Source organism: Halichoerus grypus, chromosome 8, assembly GCF_964656455.1.
Source record: "Halichoerus grypus chromosome 8, mHalGry1.hap1.1, whole genome shotgun sequence".
NCBI lineage: Eukaryota > Metazoa > Chordata > Mammalia > Carnivora > Phocidae > Halichoerus > Halichoerus grypus.
This window is the reverse complement of record NC_135719.1, coordinates 140,249,412-140,273,251: the sequence shown is the minus strand read 5'-3', so window position 1 is coordinate 140,273,251 and position 23,840 is coordinate 140,249,412. Positions and strand designations below refer to the sequence as shown.

At 48.5% G+C, this 23,840-nt stretch overlaps 1 protein-coding gene across 4 annotated transcripts in view; it reads right to left on the bottom strand.

Moving 5' to 3' along the window:
* Nucleotides 1–23,840, bottom strand: part of SLC24A4 (solute carrier family 24 member 4) — a 164,074-nt gene that overhangs the window by 59,082 nt on the left and 81,152 nt on the right. Inside the window, exon 1 of one of the 4 annotated variants that reach the window (XM_036071557.2) lies at nt 16,775–16,993. The exons of the other annotated variants lie outside the window; for them this stretch is intronic. The gene's annotated coding sequence lies outside the window, so the exon portion shown is untranslated. Of the gene's footprint in view, nt 1–16,774; nt 16,994–23,840 lie in introns of those variants that run through there. 4 annotated transcript variants of the gene reach the window in all.

The following is a 23,840-nucleotide window of genomic DNA, read 5'->3' as shown; positions in this document are numbered from 1 at the left end:
GACTGCCCTGGGAGGGGGCCGGCCAGCTACCGCTCCGGGGCCCACGGCACGCCCACGCTGTCCGGAAAACATCGCCGAGTATTGGATTATCCACAGACGTTCTAGAAACTTGGGGTTGATCAAATTTAACGTATCCCTTGCAATTTTTCTTAAAGTATCGAAACACTTCCTACCCACTAGGATGGCAAAGAGAAATAATAACAAATATTAGCAAGGGCATAGAGAGGTTGGAGTCCTCACAACTGGCCGGGGGGTGGGGGGGGGCACAGCTGCTGTGGAAAGACAGTCTGGCAGTTCCTCAAAGGGTTAAACATCTAGTTACCACATGACACAGCAAGTCTAATCCCAAGTATCTGCCCAAGAGAAGTGAGAACACGTCCACACAAAGCTTGCACAGGGATGTTCATGGCAGTATTATTCATAAGCGCCCAAATATGGAAACAACCCAAACATCCACCAATGAATGAGTGGATAAATAAAACTTGGTCTAGCCATACAAGGGAATATTTGGCCACACAAAGACAAAACACGGACACATGCTACAACACGGAGGAACCCTTGTGAAGGAAAACACGATGCTGAGAGGGACCCGTCACGCAGGGCCACATATTGTAAGATTCCATTAATATAAAATTCCAGAAGAGGCAAATCTAGAGAGATAGAGGTAGATTAGTGGTTGCCTAGGGCTGGAAGGCAGGATGGTTTGGGGGATAACAGTTAAAGGGTGCAGGGTTTCTTTTGGGGTTCATGAAATCGTTCTAAAATTGTGGTGATGTTTGCACAACTATGAACATGCTAAGAGCCGCCCAGTTATAAACCTTAAATAGGTGAATTGTATGGTATGTGAATTCTACCTCAATAAAGATGTTACTGGAGGAAAAAAAAAAGTAAAAAAACGTCAAAATACACCAAAGAGAGAAATCAGGGGATGGTTCCTCACTTTGTCAAAGGATTCTGATCACGTTCCCAGCAGAGAGTTGGGAGTCCCAAGTGGCTTCAATGCCTACTTGGATCTATTACAAACGCAGTCCCTGTCGACAGTCAGGTTGAGGCTGGAGACGGTCATTCCCACTCAGGAGGGCAGGTTCTCTGCGGTCACACTGCCACGAGGTTCAGATCCTGCCTCGAATGTTTGCAGCTGTGTCTACAAGGACAGTTCCTTAACCTCTGTGTACCTCAGTTTCATCATCAGCAAAATGGTGAGACTGACTTTAATAATATGCCTTACTTTTTATTTTTTATTTTTTTTATTTTTTTAAAGATTTTGTTTATTTATATTTATTTGACAGAGAGAGAGAAACAGCATGAGAGGGGATAGGGTCAGAGGGAGAAGCAGGCTCCCCGCTGGGCCGGGAGCCCGATGTGGGACTTGATCCCAGGACTCTGGGATCATGACCTGAGCCGAAGGCAGTCGCTTAACCAACTGAGCCACCCAGGTGCCCTATACCTTACTTTTTAAAGCATTTCCAGCCTGTGGTGAATTTCAAACGTGCCCTCCTAGGATTCTGGAATAGGATTCCCTTGCCACTGCGAGGTAAGAATTGAGAAGCAGGCTCATCCCCTCACACCGGAGTCATTTCTGGTCCCCTGTGTACCCCCCAGAGCTCAGGGACAGGTGTTCTCCGGCAAAGCACTTTCAGCTTCTCCCAGGCCCACCGGCCCCTCCTCTCAACCTCTCCTCCTGCCCATGATGGATCTGTCACTCCAGACGGGGAAGCCAAGATCCCCACAGAGGTCAAGTGACATCGGCCGTGTTGGGGATGGCAGTGTTGGTACGAGGAGGAAAAACTCTTGTCCCCCAGCTGGGTGCACTCCCGTGGAACCACACACATAGGGAACACCATCAATGGGAGTGAGGCTCCAGGTGAGTTTTGGAGCCGGGCCCCAGGCTGAGACGCAGCAAGGTAGGGAATGAGGGCTGAGAGCACTGGTCCCCGTCCCCTTATCTGCTGGATCCCTCAGGCACCAAGTGTGCCGCCACCAGCATTCCGCCATCTTGGGTCATCGAGTACCATGTCACAGTCCCTCCTTTGGCCCCAAGAAGGCCCCTGTTGGGCTGTTACCACCCACTCCTGTTATGGGCTCTCATCATCTTGGACGATGGATGGCCCTGTGATGTGCAGGGCTTTCTGTATTAGGAATCAAACACCCAGCTTTTGGGGTATCACCCTTGACACTCCCGAGGGATCTGAGCAACTTCTTGGGCCTCAAAGCTCACAGGCAATGAAGGAACAATGCCTTCTCACTCCACTCCCCAACTCGAGATGAGCGATGGAGGAGTACTTTGTGAAGGTCATTTCTGCAAGTCCCCGGTTGGACGCTCCCACAGCCCCACGTCTTCATCCCATCAGCTAGACTGGAAGCTTCTGGAAGGTGGGGATCCACACTGCCCTGTATTACATCCTCTGTGCCTTCGCCAGGCCTGGCACACAGCGGGTGCCCAAAACACTGTAACAGTCAGTTGAACTAAAAAATGGTAAAATACAAATAAAAATACCCATCTATATCCTCTCATCCTATCAGAATGCTCTCATTACCCTCATAAACCGCTTAAACCCCTAGAATGACACCAGCTTCATGGTAGGTGCTCCATAAACGCTCGCAAAGAAACTTCCAGGGCAAAAAAATCCCTTTCTCTGTTAATACAATTTGGCCTTAAGCTCTGAAAGTGATGATTTCTCCCTTATGTGGAAAATCTTGTTTTTTAAGACCAGACTCTCCCGCAAGACCTAGAAAACATCAGCTCCCCAGACATCCAGAAAATGTTCCCACTTTAAAAGAAGCAACCTTTAATGAAATATGGATTCTTTCACTTTTTTTTTTCCCCTGTAATCAAAATTCTTTAATAGAACCGCTGTTGGGTCATTTCAAGGGAGAGGGTCTGCTTCCAGGCCTGTCGGCTCAGAGATGGTCATTTTAAAGGGGGAGGCTCGGCATTCCTGTGGCCGGGGTCTTGTTTTTCCAGGAGAAATTCAACAGTCTGGGGTATTTCAAGGCAGATCGATAGACGTTTCTGCCCTGAAAATTCGAGACCGTTCCTGATTCTCCGAGCCAGTGTGCTGAGAGCCGGTGATTTATTCAATCCTGGGAATTCTTTGAAAATTAGAATAAAGTAATATGCCTTTCTGCTCTGAGGACATATCACTGGGCTCTAGCAGGGGGGAGATAGGGATTATAAACGGCTTTGTCCTTGGTAGGGACAGGCTTCTACTGGTTCAGCCACAGCACCTTGCTTGCTCTGCAACCCTGCATAGAACCCGGAGGGTGGCGGCGGGGAGGGCACGCCATCCAGGACTTAATTTTGCCAGCCAAGACAGAGTAATCAGCCGAGCTATCGCGGCTCATGACCCACTGCCCTCTGTACCCACCCAAGTCTTCTGGACTCGCAGGACCTTCGCAAGTTGCTTAACACCTCAGGGACTGTTCCCTCACCTCTAAGTGGGGATCACTGCAGAGCCTGCCACCCCCCAGGCTGCTGTAAGGGTTAAATGATGCACAGCACTCAGCCCCAGTTAGGTGGCTGTCACACAGGATGGTTAACTTCCAGACTCTACCTTTGACACAAGGCTGTCACCATTGCTCAGGGGATGAGGCTTGGGTTTGCGAAAGCAGAAGGGAAGGCAAAACCAGCTTAGAGGGGACGAGCAGGAGAAGGCAAATGAGATCAGACCAGCCACATCAGGATCTGGATGCTGGGGCCGCTTAATCCCGGCTTCCTGAGAAAAACTCTCCTCCTGGGCTTGCTGGGATCAGGAGCCCCTGGGCCATGTTCAAGGCATGATGTTTGCACGTCTGTGAGGGGCCGAGCCATCCCGTCTGCTCAAATCCCCACCAGGGAGGAGGGAGGAATCAAGGGGGCAGGCACACGCGGCTTTTGAGGTCACGCCTAAGCCTTTAAGCTACAGAAATCTGGCAGGGGTGGGTGTGGGGAAAGGGAAGGGATGTGTCTGCAGGTAGAGCCGAGCTGGGAAACCAAGGATGATCCCAGCACCCTGACACTGGGGGATGGGGGTGGGGGGAGCCCGGGGAAGAGGAGGGGAGGGAAAGCTGCCAAAGACCCAGCAGCCTCTGCCCACTTCCCTTTTAGGATTCTTTCCTTTTTGGACTTTGGTGCCCAGGACTGGCTTCTCCATTACTTGTGGTTCTGAACACACCCCTCTCCTTACACCTCAGATGTCGGCCTCCCTCCTATCCCCCCACCTCCACTGTGTGCAGGGCAGGTGGGAACTGTATGTGTGTGTGTGGGGGGGGTCTTTCCCACCAGGTGCCTTCCTGAACATCGGAGGGGAAACTGTAAGGCCCCTGGGGACAAAAGCATCTGCAACCCCCCTCCCCACCATCAGCTACCCAGCTAACACCCTATAAACAAGACCCCCAGGCACACTTGACCTTTTTTGTTGACAAACTTACATGGATGATGCGATCGTATTTCAGAACCCCTGAGTCAGTGTTGCCCTTTCAAGGCTTTGTACTTCTGCCAACATTGCTGCTCCTTTTCAAAATGTATTAATTTGTTCAACAAGTATTTGCTAATAGGTGTCGGACCTTCTGGGAAAGAGCAGACGGGATCCTGAGGCATCCGTGGGCTTGGCCGCTCCTCATCTTGGAGGGTGACTTGACTTTCAGAGAAAGCCAAAGTTATTCAGAAAGCAGCAGGATATCGAGATGGCAAATACCCTGATCCTGAAAGCGTACAGATCGATACACATTTCTTGAGCATCACTGTGCGCCAGGCACAAGCATTAACTATGAGTCTAGCAGATGTGCCCGTAAGGGGCTGGGGGCAGTAGGACAAGTAAACAAATGACTGAGAGACAGTGAGAAGCTTGCGGGGACGGTGGGGAGTGAAGCAAGCCAGGTGGGTTACTGACCCGAGGGGGCGCGAGCAGCAAGCCCATGGAGAGAAGGGCACCCACATCGAGGTTAAAGGCTGCGTTGCAAACTTTTCAAAGCCCTCCCATCTGCCATATCAGTCTGCCACATTGGTCCCACAGCCCTGTTTTCTTGATGAGGAAATGGAGGATCTGAGAAGCTAGATTTGCCTACCATCACAGGTTTGGCACAAGTGAGGAGAGGAGGACCCAGGCGGGAACCCAACAAATACCAGGCTCTTTAGAGCATTTTACCCCTAACAGGTACAAATCGGGACCAATGTCTCCTTTACCCAAGGACAGGCTCTGTATTCCTGAAGCTCTAAGGGCCAGGGCAAGAAGTCGTGCTCTTGAAAAGAGGACTGCACATGCATGCCGTGGGCCAATTCTGCTGATAGTCCATGGTCTACCCATGCAGAGGTCTTGTCCATTACTTCATGGCTCCGGGAAAACCTGTCACTCCTCTTCCTCAACCTACCTGAAATATTTAATAAAACTGACCACTTCCCATTTATGGATGTAGGAACACATGAATGAATGAGTGAATGAATGAATGAATGATCGATCTATCCACCCACCCATCGAACCACATTACATATAGAATTCATTCTTTGGGGGCATGGGTCTTGAGATCCACCCATCACATCCTGAGACAGCAGAGTTCCAGCGTCTCAAAAATTCCCTCGTGCTGACTTTTTGTAATCATCCCCCCTCTGCACCCCAACTCCTGGCCACCACTGGTGTGTTTCCTTTCCCTACAGTTTGCCTTTCCCAGACGTCATATCAATGGAATCATTCAATATGCAGCCTTGCCTTCTGGTCTCTTTTGCCCCCTTTGGTCTGGCTTCTTTCACTTGACAAAATGCATTAGGATTCACCCACATAGCTGTGTGATCCCACCTCCACTTGATGTTCTCGCTTAGCTTGACTCCCTCATTCTCCTCACTTGCCCAGTGGCCTTTAGGGGCCCCTCCCTCGTGGAACCCCGAATACTGTGGTTCTCAGAGCTCTTCCCTGAACCCTCTTCCCTCTCCATCTACGCACCTTCCCCACGGGATCTTGGCTTTGACTCCCTAATCTCTGCAGACTTCTCCCAAATCCCAATCTTTCCTGAGCTCAAGACCTAATACACCCAGGTACCAACTGAACGTCACACCGTCGCCATCCTAGAAGTACCTAAAACCTGTCCCCAGTGAGTGGCCCACCATCCATGTTGGTCTGCATGAAAGAAATCCCAGTGTTGGTCCCTGGTGTTGGTCCCTCCTCCCCCACGCTCTGTGATGGGTGGACAGGGCCAACTGGCACCCAGCTTCCAATTTAACTTCCTTCCACGAGCCTTCCCATCAAGGACACTAGTATAGTGCACAAGGCTGTGCGCTGCACGGTCACACATATCAGCTCTGTTCCTTGTTCTGTGGAGTCTGGACAATCTTGAAGCTGGGGTTCTGCATAAGAAGTAGGTTCTGCCAACCTAGGCGACTGGGAGGGAGGACAAGAGGCAGAGGGTTCTTCCTCCGGCAGCCCAGGTTCCAGAGATGTAAGTGTAGAGAGGCTCTCCTGGCAACAGCACCCTCTTCCTTATTCCCCCCAAGGTTGTCTTTGAATTTGATCTTCCCATTTCCAGCTCCTGTTCCTTTAGCCCTTCTTACAATTTCATAAGCACATCGTTCCCTGAATTAAACTCCTTTCTGTTTAAAATGCGGAGAAGGGCTTCTATTTCCTGCATGGACCGCTGACCGTTACCCTCTGCCCGTCTTCAGCCAGCGCTCCACGGGGTCCGGGCAATCTCACCGCCCACGCGGCTTGCGCCCACCCACCTCTCCCGCTCCGCCTGCCTCCCCAGCTCGTGTCCTCTCTCGATCTGCCCCCTTCCGTGCTCCGCACGCAGCCAGACCAACTCCTCCACAGGTGCCGAGGGCTTGAAGCCCTTCAACGGTTCCCAGCTGCGCTGAGGATAAATGCCCACTGGCCCGGGGTGGCCCCCCATCTCTCGTGTCCTCCTGTCGCCTGCCACCTGCCCTCTCACGCTGGCTCTGCTCGAGCCTGTGAGCTGCCGGGTTCTGGCACCAGGTGGGTGTTCAGGAAACATCCGTGGAGTGAATGACTATTTGGCCTTTGACCTCCCTTTGGACACAAACCCACTAGAACGAGCTCTGCCCAAAGGATGCCCAAGAGACAGGCTGGCCGGCCCTGCTTCCTCAGCTCTGGCCTTCCACGGTGCTGCCTGGATGCTGAGCCGTGACCTTTCCCAGAAGGAAAGGGTTTGACAGAGATGTGCCTCCATTAAAGCTGATCTTTCTTCAACCTTTCAATTAGTCGACTCTCTTTACGGAATATAAACTGTGAACTGAATTTTTCAAAACAGAAAAGAAAAATTGCCTCAAAACACGCCATTCTTTCTCTCTCTCTCTGCTTTCTACCTCGGTTAAAAATAGCCCCACGTTCTGAGCCCTGACGTTTATTCTGAAACGATGTAAGCTAGACTGTAAGGCTGGGGAAGTAATTTAAATAGCTTCAAACTTCCATCATTTCAACTTATGTGTTTTAGAAACCACCCGAGTGCCAGAAACCAAAAGCAAAAAAAAAATCGTGATTTTCCCCCCCAATTCTATGGTTTAAAATAACTTCGCGAAGAGTTTTATACCTTTCATGGGCAATAGCTGGAATGTCTAGGTTTTATACCATCACCCTCATGTCTCAACCAGGAGCAAAAATAATTAAATCATTGGCCTAACCAGCATGAAAAGGAGTTTAAAAATCCTATCTTTTTTTTTTTCTTCCAGCACATTCCAAAAGAGATTAAGCACCATGAAAAACAAAGATATGATTGGAAGATCCAGCAGTAGGACTGCTCTCTCCAGGAGCAACCACTGTGGGATTTTAGGGCTGGAAGAGGCTCCAGATGCTACCTGGCCCAGTGGTCCTGCACCCAGGACAGGGCATGGGCTTATCAAAATCATAGGGGCGACATCCTCTAAGCCAACACTGCCATTTCCACCTCCTTCCCTGGCCTGATGCTGAACATCTTTTTCCTGCCCATGAGAACCACTTAACCCCCCATTTTAAAGGGGAGAAAAGGACACTGAAGTGCAGAGACATCAAGTGCTTTTACTCAGCATCACAGCTACTTAGCAATAGAATTAATAACCCAAATGGACAAATGGACAATGGCCACACCATACAGGACAACAGAACTCTGACCCATGCATCTGGAAGCCCAGGAAGCCCAACCACAACTGGCCCACATGGTCAGAGCTTGATCAGCGAGGGCCAGCTTCCCTACAGCTTATCCCCACTTCCAACTCAAGACCAGCCAGAGAAAGCTAAATATGCTCCCTATAATGGGCTGAATAAAACCCATGTCCACCAAGAAACTTATTTAGAAATTAGATGAATGGATAAAGATGATGTGATACAAATATATACACACAATGGGATACTACTCATCCATCGAAAAGAACGAAATCTTTCCATCTGCAATGACGTGGATGGAACTAGAGTGTCTTATGCTAAGTGAAACAAATCAGTCAGAGAAAGACAAATACCGTATGATCTGACTCATATGTGGAATTTAAGAAACAAAGCAGATGAACATAGGGGAAGGGAAGGAAAAATAAAACAAAACAAAATCAGAGAGGGAGACAAACCATAAGAGACTCTTAACCACAGGAAACAAACTGAGGGGTACTGGAGGGGAGGGAGGTGGGAGGCTGGGGTAACTGCGTGATGGGCATTAAGGAGGATGCATATGATGAGCAATGGGTGTTATATGCAACGGATGAATCACTGACCTCTACCTCTGAAACTAATAATACACTGTATGTTAATTAAATTGATTTTAAGTTAAAAAAAAAAAAAAAAGAAATTAGGTACATGAGCCTACTAGGGCTGCCACAACAAAATACCACAGACAAGGGAGCTTAAACAACAGAAATTTGTTTTCTTGCAGTTCCAGAGGCTGGGTGTCCAAGATCAAATTGCCCACAGGGTTGGTGTCTGGTGAGGCCCCTCTTCCTGGCTTGGGGACAGCAGTCTTCACGCCGTGTCCTCACGTGGCCTCCTGTGTGTGTGCCGAGACTGAGCTCTGCTATCCTGCCCGCTTCTAAGGGCCGGTCCCATTGGATTAGAGCCCCACCTATAACCTCATTTAGGCTGACTTACCTACCAAGGTGCTGTATCCAAATACTGTCACACTGGGGTTAGGGCTTCAACATATGGAGTAGGGGGTGGGGGGTGGGGACATCATTTTGTCTATAACCTAAGGTCTTTGCAGATGTAATTATTTAAATTAAAATGAGGTCATACTGGATTAGGGAGGTCCCTTGGTCCACTGACTGATGTCCTTATAAGAGGACAGGACACACGGAGACACCACGAAGGCTTGTGCTAATGACCTCAGAGACCGCAGTGATGGGTCTACAAGCCGGGGAATGGCAAGGATCGCTGGCGGCCACCAGAAGCCAGAGCGGGGACAGCAAACAGATTCTCCTTGGAGCCTCCAGGAGGCACCAACCCTGCCGATACCCTTGATCTCAGACTTCTAGCTTCTGGAACCAGGAGCGAAAAATTTGTTGTTTTAAGTCACCCAGTTTGTGGTCATTTGTTACAATAGGCCTAGGAAACAAATATACTCCCCAAACCAATGGCGTGACACGCCCTGCTTCCAGTCAGCCCGCTGCTAGCTTCCCACGCCAATCCTCTCCCACCGGGGCCCACCCCAAGCCTCCCGTTCTTGCTATAAATCTTCTCTCCTCCCCTACCTGCCTTTGCGTCTCTGCCAAAGACAAGCGATGGTAGCGGACTCCCTTGCTGTGGTAAACTGAGTCAACATCGGGGATGTGTTCTCATTGGGTTGGCCTTCGTTGATTTCCATGATTCCAATGGCCACTGGTTGTGTCTATGTGTCTATTTCTCCCACCCTAGGGTTGAGTGCTCTTGGTGTGCCGTGGGGTCAATTTGTTCATCCCGGTCCTGTCCCCACCTCTACCAGACGGCATCCAGCTACAGGACGGGACCAAGAATGCACACTATATACCAAGTTTCTTGTAACCAAGGTTCTTGAACACGGTAAAACAATCAAACTCTGAGCTGCTCACCAGGGGACACTACAGAGAGGCACTGAATTTATCAAAAAGACAGTGATTATTTCTACTTGGGAACAGAGATGTAACTTTTTGTTAGCATGATGTTTTATGTATAAACCCTAAATAGCAGACATATACAGGGCCTACTGTATACCAAGCACTCTAAGTACCTTACACATAGTGTTCTGTTTAATCCTTACAATGAGCCTGTGAAATATTATCATTAGTCCCATTTTACAGATGGGCAAACTAGGGCACAGAAAGGTTAAGGAAGTTGCCCAGGACTGATACCTGGGTAATTCAGCTCTAAACAGCACGTGACTATATAGCAAGAGCCAGAAAAGGTTTCTTCTCTTTGACACAACTCATCATTTGGTTTGTATTCTAAGTGTGCCACTCAACATATAAGGGGAAAACCATAGAAGTGAAGAGTCCATTACCGCGAAAAACTGTAAGTCACTCATCATCCAGTAATAGGGAAATGGTTCTATGGTTGTGACACATTCCTCCAGTTCTTCTAGAAATGTTTACTGGCACCTACCATGTCCCAGCACTGTTCTGTGTCCTGGGAATATAGCCATGAACAAGACAGGCAAAGCCCCTGCCCTTGTGGCACACTTTAGGTCAAGTGTCATTCAAAAAAAAAAAAAAAAAAAAAAGACCTTGGATGTGGAAATAAATCTAATCATTAATGAAAACACACACAAAATCGCAGGTGGTTTGTTTGCAGCTACGAATAAATAAGCCAAAGAAAAGAACTGAAAAGAAATACACCAAAATGAATCCAGTGGATGTAGCAGGTGGAGGAATCCTAAATGGCTTTCTTTTGGATGGTCCCCTCCCCGCCCCACCCCAACGTGACCTCCTCCTGACTAATTATGCAAAGACCCTATTTCCAAATAAGGTCACATTCAGAGATAACAAGGATTAGGACCTCAACCTATCTTTTGGGGGAACACAATTCAACCCACAACAGCGCTCATATTGTTGACTTGATTAACTCTTGCTCTACGGAACACAGGCACAGAAAATAACTCCCCGTGAAAGAGCTCTTAAGACGACGCAGCAATGGCCACAATGAAGTCTTTTATATGCTCTGATTTTCCCAGGACCATCCTGATTCACATCTGCTGTCCAGAATGATTAACAGTGCCCCTTCACTCTCAAAAGTGTCCTAGTCTGGATGATAAATTTCATGGCCACCCTGCTCATTAGGAGTTCAGTGACCTGGAGTAAAAATTAATACCAATTAGCCAAGAGAGTTCAAATTAATCTGTGCTGACATGCCAGGAAAGACCTCCATCATTTCCAACATGGACACTCGGTACATCCTTATCCTTGTCAGCCTCAAGTTCAATGAGGTTAAGTGAATAGTTCCTAGGGAAAGGTAGATGCTGGAGTACCTCCCACCAAGGACATTCTGATCTAGGCAAGGATGGATGACTTGCCAAGAGTGAGTGGTCCAGGGTCCCACTAACCAGAAATGGACCTGGAGGAAGGTTGCAATGGCCCTCCCTTTACCTCTACCTGGTCCTGAGGTCACCGCGGAGCTGCATGCGGGATGGAATGGTTAATTTTGGCAACTTGGCTAGGCTATAGTGCCCAGTCATTTAATCAAACACAAATCTAAGTACTGCCATGAAGATATTTTGTGAATGTGCTTAACATCTACCTTCAACTGACTTTAAGTAAAGGAGATTGCCCTTAAGCACATCAGTGGGTGTCATCTAATCAGTTGAAGGCCTTTAGAGAAAAATTCTGCCTCAAGACTGATACATCAGCTCTTGCCTTGAGAGTTTCCAGCCTGCCTGGCCATCTTACAGATTTCAGACTTGCCAGTCCCTGTAATCACATGAACTATTTCCATGACATAAATCCCTTTATGGGTGTGTGTGTACACATGCCTCTTATTGGTTCTTTTTCTCTGGATAATTCTGACTGATACACTGGACCTTGGCCAACTAGGCTTGGGAAGTAGAGAATAAGGAGCCATTCCTGTCCCCTAGATGAAGGAGGAGCGAGAGCCCAGGTGACAGAGGGACGAGCACATAGAGTTCACAGAGGGACCTGCCAGGCTACTCTCACCATTTCATAACCCACCGTTGTGGGTCAGGGTCACCCCCTCAGCACTCTTACCCTGTCTCCCCACCCCAGTCCCTGGGGTTCCCTGTTTGGCCATCTTTCCCTTTGGCACAATCCTGTCTCTCTCCCAAGTGGCCTCAAGGCAAGAAGTATCAGGCCAGAATTCAGCAGACAGGCACTGAGTTCATCAGTCCTGTTTGGTAAGGCACAGTGAGATCCTCCCAGAAAGAACAGAATGGCTTCTCCTTTCCTGAGAGAAGCATCGAAGGCAGTCCCCCAGTGAGCACTGGCTGAGGAAATATGTGCTCCTTGTAAACATTTACACTTCTTTTTCCTTCTTTAATTCAAGTTAGTTAACATATAGTGTAGTACTGGTTTCAGGGGTAGAATTTAGTGATTTATCACTTACATACAACACCCAGTGTTCATCCCAACAAGTGCCCTCCTTAATGCCTGTCACCCATTTAGCCCATCTCCCACCCATCAACCCTCAGGGTGTTCTCTATATTTAAGAGTCTCTTATGATTTGCTTCCTTCTCAGTTTTTCTTACTTTTCTTTCCCTTCCCCTATGTTCATCTGTTTTGCTTCTTAAATTCCACATATGAGTGAAATTATACGGTATTTGTCTTTCTCTGACTTCCTTATTCTGCTTAGCATAATACCCTCTAGTTCTGTCCATGTCGTTGCAAATGGCAAGATTTCCCTCTTTTTGATGGCTGAGTAACATTCCTGTGTGTGTGTGTGTGTGTGTGTGTGTGTGTGTATCACATCTTCTTGGACATGTGGGCTTTTTTCATATTTTGGCTATTGTGGACATTGTTGCTATAAACATTGGGGTGCAGGTGCCCCTTCGAATCACTATTTCTGTATCCTTAGGATAAATACCTAGTAGTGCAAATGCTGGGTCGTAGGGCAGTGATATTTTTAAATTTTTGAGGAACCTCCATACTGTTTTCCACACTGGCTGCACCAGCTTGCATTCCCCCCAACAGTGCAAAAGTGCTCCCCTTTCTCCGCATCCTCGCCAACATCTGTTGTTTCCTGAGTTGTTGATTTTAGCCACTCTGACCGGTGTAAGGTGGTATCTCACTGTGGTTTTGATTTGCATTTCCCTGATGATGAGTGATGCTGAGCATCTCTTCACGTGTCTGTTGGCCATCTGCTGTCTTCTTTGGAAAAGTATCTATTCATGTCTTCTGCCCATTTCTTCCCTGGATTATTTGTTACACTTCTAATGAGACCATCTAGTTGCTATAGTTCAAGTGAGAGGGTAAAGCAAAATTACAGGGAGAAAGGAAGGAACTGGACATCTCATGTACTTCCAGGTGGGTCTCACATAGTAGGTGCTTAACTAAACAGTGGCTGAATGACTAGTAGGTATGCTCTGGCCATACAGCCCCACTTTCCTAAGATCTCAGAACAAAAACGTCTGCCTAATTCCTTCTAGGCTCTGTGCTTATTCTCATCCTTGGCTTCTGTCAAAACATTTCCAATAAAGAGTCACTAGGGTCTGAATTTTATTCTTGGCTTTCTTTTGTGAGCTTGTGGAAAATTACTTAGCTCCTTAGTTTCCACAAAACACTGAGGTTTGAGGAAGCTCTTAGCTTGAATGGGAGATTCCTCCGAATCACAAAAGAAAATCTCTCCTTTGATGTTTTCCCAGGCCCATCCCTCCCTCTTCAAAACATCAACACAAATCAAGGTTCAGGAGGCAGTAAACAATCGGACAACGTGCTCTGCACTGGGAGTCCAGAAAGTTCAGCGCTGGCCTCAGTTCATGCAGCCACTAACTTTGACAGACCTGACCTCAGTTTCCTCCTGAGTAAGAGGAGAGCTAAGGTCATCAGAGCCACGGACCATGATCGTTTCTCAGCTCAGTGTCACACGTGTTGAGTCCCCTTGCTGGAGAGGGCCTTGCACGAGGCAGGAAGGAAGCAAATTCTTAATCCAGGGAAACAACGGTTCGCTTTCCCGCTAGCCCCTCTCTTCCTCCGCTTACCTGCCCAACACTGCAGACTTTTACCACATCTTTTTTTTTTTTTTTTAAATCTTTTTTTTATTTATTTAGTTTTTTTAAAGATTTTATTTATTTATTCATGAGAGACAGAGACAGAGAGGCAGAGGGAGAAGCAGGCTCCCAAGGAGCAGGGAGCCCGATGTGGGACTCGATCCCAGGACCCTGGGATCATGACCTGAGCCGAAGGCAGACACTTAACCATCTGAGCCACCCAGGCGCCCTACCACATCTTGTGTCTAGGTTGAAAAGCTAGACATGGTGATGCTCTGCAAGTCACTGAGCTTCTTCACTTCTCACCTGCCATGCCCTGCCACAGACAGACAGACAGACAGACAGACAGACACACACACACACAGCACTTCCATTTCCCAGAAAGAATGGCAGGATTTCTCTACATCTCCATAGAGCTCAAGGCTTCGAATTTAGAATCCACACAGTCCTCAACTGCATCTCTCGCCATCGCAAGCCCAGGCTGGGCCACAGGATGAAAGGCAGGGACTTGAGCTTCCAGGTTGACCACCCAACACGGGAAGAAGCCTCCCTAGATGGTGGGCCAGAACTGGGAATGTACGCGGCCTGTTTGCAGGAAGAGGAGAGCCGAGGAGTGCTTCAGCTCGGGCTCTGGAGACGGTCAGGGAGGGGAACAACTTACGAGATGGCAAGGGGCAAAGTGGACTCCAGCCCTTCCTCAGGAGAATTCTGAGGAATGCCGTCTCCACAGAGCTGTGTTATCTGGGAAGCGGCCAATGAACTTGCCCCCACACGAGGTGAGCATCACCTTTCAAGGGGAGTCTGATCAGCATCCTCCTGTGCGCTTTTCAGAAGGTCAGTCACAGCACATGATGATGAATAAACGTCCTACCAAGGGCCTATGGGTGACAAAATCCCAGCACACGGTGAATTCTGCAGGAGCAGAGAATATTCTCTGACACATTAGCGTTTTTGTTTTTGGGGGGTAGATACCCAGTAGTGGAACTACTAGATCATATGGTAATTCTGTTTTTAATTTTTTGAGGAACCCCCATACTGTCTTCACAGTGGCTACACCAGTTTGCATTCCCACCCACAGCGCACGAGGGTTCCTTTTTCTCCTCATCCTCGCCAATGCTAGTTCTGTCATGCTAGCCATTCTGACAGGTGTGAGGTGAGATCTCATTGTGGGTTTGAGTTGCATTTCCCTGATGACGAGTGATGTTGAGCATCTTTTCACGTGTCTGTTGGCCATCTATATGTCTTTGGTAAAAAATATCTATTTAGGTTGCCTGCCCATTTTTAATTGGATTATTTGGGTTTTTTTGGTGTTGAATTATGTAAGTTCTTTATAAATGTTGCATATTAACCCTTTATTGGATATACCATTGGCAAGTATCTTCTCCCATTCCACAGGTTGTGTTTTCATTTTATTGGTGGTTTCCTTCACTGTGCAAAAGCTTTTTATTTTGATTTAGTTCCAATAATTTATTTTTGCTTTTGTTTCCCTTGCCTCAGAAGACGTATCTAGAAAAATGCCAGCAGCCCCCCCATTTTTACTGATTTTCTTCCCTAGGTTAGTGTTTTTCAACCTGGACACTACTGGCAGTGGGGCTATAGAATTCTTTGTTTAGGGGGGCTGTCTTGCACATTGTAGGGTGTTCAGCACCCCTGGCCTCTACCCGTTAGATGCCAGGAGCACCCCTGCCCCCGGTTTTGCCAACCAAAAATGTCTCCAGAGGTCACCTAGGCAGGGTAACTGGAGAGACACAATCTCCCCCAGCTGATAACCACTTCCCCAGATGACCGCTTCCTGTACTTTCTGTGGTAAAAAACTCGTTGCTTTATTTGACTGACCCTCTTGTAAATAGTAGAAAAAGGAGTCCCTAGAAAAATGACCACGTACTCGGCTGTCACATGTTAAATTGCTTAAAAGTGTTCAAATGCTTATTCTCACTCTGTTCCGCTCCTGTCGCAGATGGGTAACAGAAGTTCCCAGACCACATTCCAGAAGGTATGATGCTAAGTGAAATGAGTCAGACCCAGAAAGACAAATGCTATATGATTCCACTTGTCAGTGGAATCTAAAAACAAAACAAAGGAACAAACAAAAAGCAGATAAATACAGAGAACCGGTGGTTGCCAGAGGGGAAGGTGGTAGGGGAATGGGTGAAGGGGATTGGGGGGTACGGGCTTCGAGTCGTGGAAATGAATAAGCCACAGGGATGAAAGCACAGCACAGGGAACGTGGACGGAGGTACACTCACAGCCTTGTCTGGTGGCAGATGGGAGCTGCCCATGTGAGCACAGCCAAACGCAGTTACGCACAGAATCGCTGAATCACTATGTCGTACCCCTGAAGCTAATATAACATTGTGTGTCAACTCTACTTCAGTTAAAAAAAAAAAAAAAGTGGTAGCTGCTACCTTTGTCCACTGAACGCAGACGCCTGCCTCACTCTGTCTCCTTGTCATTAAGAGCTGCCCACTCTCTGCCTCTCACACATGGCATCTATACCAGCTCCCATGCTGCTAAATCACAGGTCCTCCCCACTCCCAAAACTCCCCACCCAAACTGGGCAGCGAGAACATGCCAGAAAGCTCTGAATCTCACCCCTTCCCCCTTGCCCCACCTTCTCTTTCTAGTCTCATTAAGTCAACTCAAATCCACACTTTTAAATAGTGGCAAATCTCTTGCCTATTTCTACCCATGGATGGTACAGAATGAACTTCGCTGCTCATTCTCCTACCGCGGTGACTTTTATTCTCTCAGCTGCGGTGCTCCTACGTGTGGGTTCCAGTGCAGCGAGGGGGTCTGTCCCTGGAACAGAAACTGCTCCCAGCCCAGATTCTGCCTTTCACTCCTTTGGACCAGTGCAGAGTGTGTGTGTCATCTCCCAGGAGGATTTGCGCTAGGGGCTGCAAGGGGGTAAGGATAAGGCAGACCACAGACAGGGAAGCAGACGCGGAGTCGATGGTGGCTGTAATGTGACAAATGCCATGGGGAGGAGTTTAAACAGAGCTTCAGTGGAACACAGAAGAAGGAACAACGAACTCTAACTCAGAAAAAGTGACTCAGGGAAGAGCCCGAGACAGGAGAACTGAACTCTGGAGGATTTCCATGGACGCCCCAGGAAAGGGGAGAGAGGCTTTCTAGGCTAAGGAATGAACTGGATGCTGAGGCGGGAAGGGGGAGGGAGCCCAGGAGGCTGGGAATTCTGTGCCATCGGGACCCAGGTGTTCCGGAAGGTGAGGGAAGTGACAATGGGAAGAGATACTGGGACATGGGGTTGAACCAGATCACAGGACCTGGAGTGCCGGGATGGGAACCTAGCTGTGTCTCAACACCACCAGGGAATACTAGATTTCATAAGCTCAGGAATGACAAGGATTAGAGTATTTTAAACCAAAAACTGGCAAACTGATTTCTGTACAGGGCCAGATAGTATATATTTTCGGCTTTGTGGGCCATATGGTCTGTGTCGCAACTACTCAACTCTGCTGCCGTGGAGCAGAAACCACTGTACATGATACATAAACAAATGAGCATGGCTGTGTTCCAATAAAACTTTATTTATGTTCACTGAAATTTGAATATCATGTAATTTTCATATACCCCAAACTATTATTATTTGTATTTTTTCTCCAGCCATTAAAAATGTAGACGCCATTTTAAGCTTGTGGGCCACCTACAAATAGGCGATGAGCTGGATTTGGCCCATGGGCCGTGGTTTGCCAATTCCTGTTTTAGAAACATCACTCAGGGGGTGGGGAGCGACAGGGACCTCAAGCAGAAGCTGCTGGGGTAACAAGGGGATGGCAAGAGAGGGACAGCCTGGGCTGCAGTGTGGAGGGCTGAGGGGCACCTACGGTGTCCGGCTAGAGTGATGGGAGAGCACTATGATGCCATCAATCTAGATGGGTGACAACATGGGGACGGCATGGGTCAGAAAGGCTTGTGGCTGTGGCCACACATCCAGGCCCAAGAGGACAGAAGTGTCTGGCCCAAATGCTGATCAGCCAGTCTCAGAGACTGCCCGGTCATACCAGAGTCGGTTACTCAGAGTACTGGGGCAGCTGATCAAGATGACATCTGTTGTTTGCCTGGTTCTCCCTGGGGGACCATCCCCTCCCTTGTTCTTGTACCTAAGATTTGAGTGGGGCTGGTTCTGCCCCAGGGCCGAAGGGTTGGTTCAGAGATAAGAGAATGGTCCCATGAGAGTCACTCTCAGGAATTTGGGAAAAGGAAAGGCTTTCTTTCTGCTGAACCTGAAAGTGGTAAAAATGCAGGCCACGACTTCCCAGGGACTCCATGTAGAGAGATTTGCTGTGAAGGAAGCCACCATGGAAGGAGTCAATCCTGCTGCCACTGACTGAGCCCTAGACCCAGCCATACCTAAAGCTAGCTCAGACCTCCCAGTTCAGGAGCCAATCATGCCAGTCCAGGCTGGGTTTTGGTCACTTGTAGCCAAAGTCCTAAAACATCTTGCTGCTGTTAGAATGAAACCCCAGAGGGCAGAGGCCTTGATCTTGGAATCGTGTGTGACAAAGTACCTGAGAGGATTGACAAATGACCTTATCCAAAGCACTTGCATCTGCTGTATTTATCACTAGACGTGCCTTTATACACAGTAGGCGCTCAATAGTTGCTGGTGTAAGAATGAAGGCACACAATCCCAGGGCACCAGACACACTGAGCCAGCGGAAACTCTGAAAAGAAACGTCAGCAGGCCGTGTGGATTTCTTTTCCTTCTCCACGGGCTGAGGGTTCAGAGAACCCGTGAGCTTCAGGAACCTGGTTCTACCTCATACAACCAACCAAGACAGGCCCAGCTGGGAGAGAAGAAGCTCATGGGGCGCCAGCTCTAAATGCATGCCGGCTAAGCGCCTATATGAAAGAAGGGAATTACCTGGTCTCAGGAAAGGGGCAGGCCTCCAGCTGGGCATGGAAAATGTTGGCTGTGAGTAGCAGCTCACCGGGCAAGGAGGGAACATGGGTGCCTAGAGCTCTGTGAAGCATCTCAACACCGACCCCAAGGCCAGAGGTGGGGACACGGGTGGACAGCTGGGGAAGCCAGGCCTGTGCCCCCCTACCCCCTGCAGAGGCTCCAGAATACTCAACTATGAATGTCCATGAAATATGTGTGTGGAGAAGCTGATTAACGGGGATGGCAGGGAGGAAACAAAAGAGCACTGTACAGTGAGCCTACACAGAGTCCCAGCCCTGACACTCATCGAATGCATGACCTTCGGCAAGTCAGTTCCACCCTCTGGGACCCAATTCCCTCAGCTGTACATGAGAGAGCTGGACCAGAGAAGTGATTCTCCGGCAGAGGGGACAACTCAAGAGTTTGTCTAAGAGGCGTTTATAAACCCACAAGTGAACGCGGGATGAACACGCCTCCCACGTGCACCAGTAGGAGCGTGTGGATACTTGCTGTTGCATGCCTAATATTTTCCAAATCGAAGTACTAAACTCACAATCACTTGACACTGTTTTCTCAGCATATAGTCCATTATGTCCAGATGACATGCGCCCCCACCTCCCGCCAGAGGCGCATGGCAAGGACCTTCACTGCTTTCAAATTCTTGCTCCACCCCTTACGGGTGGCTTGGCTTTGGCAAACAAGGTTCTTACCCTTGCAATGTCTCGGTTTCCTATTTGCAAACCAGGCATAGTATTAGCCCCTACCTCTCAGACTCATTCAGAGGACAGAGGGATAGGATGTATGTAAAGGTGTGGAAGAGACCCAGCGGACAGCGAGGGTTCAGTCCACGTTCGCTAGTCCACGCAGTCAGCGATACCAAAAAAGGACACTTTCTAGTGGGTGTCCATGGAGTTTTTCCTTTAAAAAGCTGCCCTTATAAAATAAACCTGTGCTGTCACAAGTCAGGAGAGGGGTTCCCTTTTGGGGGGCGGGGGGGTGTGGGATGACTGGAAGGGGATCAGGGGGCCTATCTGGGGCTGGTAATAGTCTGTGTCTTGATCAAAGTTGCTGGTGACGTGGGTATGTTCGGTTTGTGAAAATCTATGAAGTGCACTTTCCTGGATGTATGTTATCCTTCAATAAAAAGTTCTAAAACCAAGGCACTCTCAAACAAAAAAGATGAATGTTGGCGGCAACCGCGTGCTCCCTGTAAGAGCACTGAATGCATTTCCATCTCCCATCCCTTGCTCCTCCACCATATCTGTGCCTCACAGCCGCAAACGGCCTCCAGCTTTGTCTGGCTCTGCACAAAACAGGCTGGCTGGGAGAGCGAGCCAGCAACCCCCCACCCCCACCCCCCCATCCCACTCCCCACCTCCAGGTCCATTCCTCCATCCAGTTGTTCAGCATCGCCTCCTCCTGGAGCTGCTGACGTCAGCTTGCTGGACCTCTCCAAGTCGTAATGACCCAGAGCAGCTGAACCACTGAGATGGGAAGGGCCCAGGGGACTGGCCTCTACCCAGCATTGGACGAGGCGCTCTTCTCCATAAGCCGTCCTGACCCAGCCCCACCTCTGCCTGCAGCAACCCCAGTCAAAGCCCAACTCACCCCCCTTCACCCCAAGACTCAGCCAGATGGCTCTAGGGCCAGAATTTCTTTACCTGCCGCTTCTTGTCTCTCAGAAAACTCCAGCCCCTTATCTGTCTGTTTAGTCCTGACAATAGTGACTTGTAATTCCCAGATACTGGAATCAAAGTTCCCTGCCCTCTCACACTGAGGAAAAGGCATGTATACATCTACGCTAACTAAATTTTCCCGCAGGAGAGCTACCCATAGAACAGGCATATCTTGACCTGCTTCGGGACTAGGGAAGAGGAAAACAAATCGTGATTAACACCAGCAGAGAAGTAAAGGAACCAACCTTTGTTAGTCATGATCTTAATTCCTAATTACCACCTGAAGGGGAGGTCTCATTGCCCCCATCTGGCAGATGAGAAGACTGAGGCCCAGGAAGGCTAAGGGACTTGTCTGAAGCCATCCCGCCCATAAGCAGGAAAGCCAAAGCTCATCCCGAGCCAGATGGGCCTGGCTCCAGAGCCTAGGGTTTTTCCACCTTGGCTCACTTCTCATAGCCACCATCTTAAAACAAAGGCTTCCAAGGTAACACAAACTCACACCTTTGCAGAGATCCAGAGAGCTTTAGCCCCGTTCCAGGCCCCAGCTCCCCTGACCTTCCCCACCCGCCCATGCTCATCCGCAACCTATGTTTCCAACACACAGGCACTTACGGCTTGCTATTCTGGGATAATCAAGTAAATAATGAGGCAAGCTACTTCCTTAAACAAATAAACCCAGGAGACTCAATGGAACCACAACAGATACAAGAATAGATTCGAATCCCAGGTCGATTTAGTTACCCCCTTTTTTTAATTCCATCTGGACTCATCCCCCCTGGCAGATGTGAAAGAAGACACACACACTCTTGCAACCACACACACACACACACAAACCACAGGAGCGTCCCGTGACAATTCAGCACTTTGGTTCATACGGAATCATTTCTAGCTGAATCCACGCTAGGAACAAGCCGGCCACCCTAACAGGCATGTACATACAATCCCCGTGCATCGGCTGATTCTGATCGCCTGCAAACTGGTTCTATTGCTGTAAGCCGTCCTTAACACTGGACACCACTGGGGTGAGGCCCGTGCTAAAAACTCCTGGCTCTCCACCTTGCCACTCAAGAGTTGATGGAAAAGCTTCCAACTGAATGTTCAGACTTACCTCTCTGCTATAAACACAGTTCCTAAGCCCTATTCTTAAATCCTGTTATTTCTCTGGAGGGGATCCGACCTCTAAGTGAAGGGCTAACTGATCTACCCGGCCTGCCTGGCTGGACCCATACCATGCCTGGGTTATTGCAGAAACTTCTGCAACAGCTGATTTTAGGGCACAGAGAGGTTATGTAACTTGCCCACAGTCACACAGCAAGTGACAAAGCAGGGGTTTGTACCCAGAGAGTTAGCACTTCACTGCTACACTATATTCCTCGCTTCTCAGGGAAGACAAGCACAGGACACATAGCACCGGAGACAGGACGGGGTTTTTGTTTACTGCTGTTTAAATTTACACAACTTGCTCTTTTCTAACAGTCACTGAACCGAGGCTCTGGCAAACCTAGAGATCAAAGCTTATTCAAACATCTTTTTTTAAAAAATGCAATTATTTCCCAGAGAAATAGAGCTGTCAGTCAACTACACAGTAGTATAAATTAGCCCCAGCAGCTTTACCTCTCAATACTAAGCATCAAGCAGCACTGAAGGAATGAGTAGTTTGGCTGAAAGAGAACCTAGGTACGTAATGTAGGAACAGAGCATATGTGGAGGGGGTGGGGGTGTGGCGCCGAAATGGAAATTTTTAGCAGAGTCTGCAGAGAAGAGCATTAGAAGGATGTAGAAAAAAGGAGGAAGAGATGAGAGAAGATGGCTCCTTCGAAATGTGGCTAAAGGCCGGCCCTCAATGCATCCAGAACAACTGGGGGCAATTCTCCCTGATGTATAAGGTCCAGGTTCCAAAACCTCAAACCTCAGCCAGTACTCTTTGGGCTTTCGATAGTCTGCTGTTTTGAACCAACTCATTGGGGGGTGGGGGGTGGGGGGTTGGGGGAGGAGAAGGGCTAACTTCTCATACCTGCCTGCTGACCAAGACAGCAGGGGGCTTCCAAAAGATTCGTGCTTCCTTCCCAGGACAGAGCAGCTCCTGTTGTAGAGAAATAGCTGCCCACCAGAGGACTTCCTTAGCCAGGCCACAAGGGCCATGTGTCTCTTCTTCCCCAAAGAGCTTCAGAAACAGGTATGTCTTCCCGAACCTCCGTCACCTTTCACGGGGCCCCCCGGAGGCTACCTTCTGATGGCGGCAGAGCAGGAAGGAGCCTGGGTCCCTGGGTCACCAGTCGGGCAGCTTCCCTGCTGAACATACACACTGGCTTGTGGTGGGAGTCAAAAGTGAACTTGTACTGGGTGAAGCTACTGAGATTTGAGGGTTTCTCTGTTACTTTTGTGATCGTTATCCCAACTAGCCTCCAAAAGATTCACATTTTCTGATTTTTCAAGCATCCCTCTACATTGTCTGGTCGAGATTTTAGATCACAGGACAGAGACCCTGCTAGGAGATGTGAAGGATCAGGGACACTCTTTGGGGTTGTCACCAAGGAGATACCCCTGGACAAGGAAAAAGTTTAGACCATGAATATAAAACTCAGTATATGTCAGGACCATCACAATTAGGGAGTGGCCATACTAAATTATGATTACATTTAGCACTCAATAATTCTGCCTGCCTCGCGGAGGTATTTTTAGAAGCCAGGGTAACCAATGTTATGTCTTGCTTTTGACATATGGTTTACTTATTCCAGCGAACATTAATCTTGTTCAGCTTTGCCCTTGTCCCTTGAAACAAGAGTGTAAGTTGATAAATGTTATCTGAGGACCACAATCAGCAAACTATAAAGTGCTTAAATGTTATGGAACCATATATCCCATCACTTTTATGAGCCCATCATGAAGGAAATCAGGCAATGGGCCTAGATGAATTTCAATATATGCGTCCATATTTCTCTTTTACTTTTAGAGGAAAACACAATACTGTTGTGTTCTGACTCTTCCTTATGAGACCAAGGTTTGAGGCCACAGAATTTTCTCTTGTTTCCCCCCCCACTGCTGGTGGAGGAGCAAGGCCTGCCAGTGGCTGGGTGCCTTGTAGGAGCTCCTCCCTCTCTATGAGATGGAGATACATTCAAAACAATCATTTCCACCTAGGTTTTCATTCCCATTTCTCAGTTTCACCTCCCAAGTGGGGACTGGCCAAAGTACCAATGAGATTTGAGATT